The following is a 2,168-nucleotide window of genomic DNA, read 5'->3' on the forward strand; positions in this document are numbered from 1 at the left end:
CCCCAGCTCCTGCGGAAGTGCAACCACCAGACCCTTCCCTGAGGGTGGGACACTTTGGATCTCAGGTCAGGAGTCACAGCTGGTAACAAACAGCAGATTTCCAGGTGCATTCTGTGAAATGCATTTCATCTCAGCTCAGTTCTGAGCAAGCAAGGACTGCTGATTAAAGCTGTAGTGACTTTGCTCCTGAGAAAAGCAAATCAGGGTCTGTGAGTGACCTTTGGAGGGTGTCACTGAGCTGGGGACGTGGGACCTGGCAGGAGCTGAGCTGGGCTGTCCTGCTCCCCCTGCAGCATCCTGGGGCTCCTCATGGGCACAGAGCAGGAGGATCCCTGATTCCCTTGGAGGAGTTCTGACAGATTCTCCTGAGAGCTCTCAGTAACCTCCCAGAGCAGCTGGTGGTCAGGGAATTCTGCTCATGTTGGAAAGGAAATCCTTGGGTTTCCTCTGTGACCTGACCTGGAGCAGAGCTGAGCCTGCAGCTTCCAGCTGGTGGCTGCTCTCAGCCCTGGCCTTGTCTTGGAGAGGGATGGGTTCCTGGAGCAGGGCATTCCATCAGGGCAGCAGATCCCTCAGAGAACCCCAGGCTGCTTGGAGTGGAGGGACCTTAAAGATCCTCCAGTGCCACCCCTGCCATGGCAGGGACACCTCCCACTGTCCCAAGTGCTCCCAGCCCCAATGTCCAGCCTGGCCTTGGGCACTGCCAGGGATGCAGGGGCAGCCCCAGCTGCTCTGGGCACCTGTGCCAGGGCCTGCCCACCCTGCCAGGGCACAATTCCTCATTCCCAATCTCCCACCCATCCCTGCCCTCTGGCAGTGGGAGCCATTCCCTGGGTCCTGTCCCTCCATGCCTTGTCCCCAGTCCCTCTCCAGCTCTCCTGGAGCCCTCGAGGCCCTGGCAGGGCTCTGAGCTCTCCCTGGAGCTTCTCCTCCCCAGGCTGGATGTGATGGTGCAGAGCAGAGCAGAGCTGGTGGCACAGCCCTGGCCTGCAGCAGAGCTCCCTGAGGTGGCCCCAGGCCATGGCCGTGTCCCCAGGCTGGGCAGGAGCCATGTGGGGACCCTGGCAGCAGATTTGGCTTTTATTGTCCCTGTCCCAGGGCTGCTGTGTCCCATGGCTGTGCCTGAGCCCAGCCCTGTGATGGTTCTGTCCCTCTGTCCTGCTGTCTGTCCCAGCTCTGTCTCACTTTGGCCCCTGGCTCTGGGTGACCCCAGGGCTGCCAGTGGCACAGGAGTGGCAGGCAGGATTCTGGGAATGTGCAGGAGGAGTGATGGGAGCAGGGACACAGGCTCACAGAGCACAGCCTGAGGTGCCCTCTGGCCTCCAGAGTCTGCAGGGCTTTGTCTGTGCTCAGCTGCTGCTTTTTGTCTCCCCAGGTGCAGATCCAGAACAAGAAAGTCGACCTTTCCAAAGTGTCCTCCAAGTGTGGATCTAAAGCAAATATCAAGCATAAGCCAGGTAGGAATTTTGCCATTTCCTCATTTGTCTGTAAGTTTTGTCCCTTAAACACAGGCCTGGATTGGGACTGGAATAGTTTTGGGGGCTTGTTGCTTTCAGGGGGTGTTCCCAGTGCCTCTGGAAATGCCTAAAAATGCTTTTTCCACAGTTCCTGGTGGTTTGATGAGCAGAGAGGGGGATTAGGAGATGTGGGATATCCTGTGAGGATAATCTACAGCTTTGGCTCATTTCTGTTTTTCCTGCTCATTTGAGAAGGAAAACAGGGATGCTTCCACAGTCATTCCAGGAAGCTTCATCCATGCTCACAGAGGCTTTGGGGCACTCAGAACATCCCAGGATGTCCATGGAACATGGCAGGATAAAGGAAATTCCCTTCAGTCCTTCAGAGCACATAGCAGGGTCCTTTTAGCCTTGAGTCCACAGCAGCTCCTGCCTCACATGGAGCCCTTCTGGCCCCTGGGTGGATTTTCTGGGATGGGTGTGGGAATTACCTGCTCCCTGCTGAGAACACAGCAGACGCTCTGCCTCAATCCCTGGGAAACAATTGGTTTGTCCCCAAGCCCAAGGGGCTGGGGCTGGAGGCCCCTGGCTTGGCCTGAGGGATGGTCAGTTCAGTGTCCTTGAGGTGATGGTCAGTTGTGTCCTGGAGCTGATGGTCAGTTCAGTGTCCTGGAGCTGATGGTCAGTTCAGTGTCCTTGGGCTGATGGTCA

Source organism: Geospiza fortis, unplaced genomic scaffold (genome assembly GCF_000277835.1).
Source record: "Geospiza fortis unplaced genomic scaffold, GeoFor_1.0 scaffold178, whole genome shotgun sequence".
Taxonomy (NCBI): Eukaryota; Metazoa; Chordata; class Aves; order Passeriformes; family Thraupidae; genus Geospiza; species Geospiza fortis.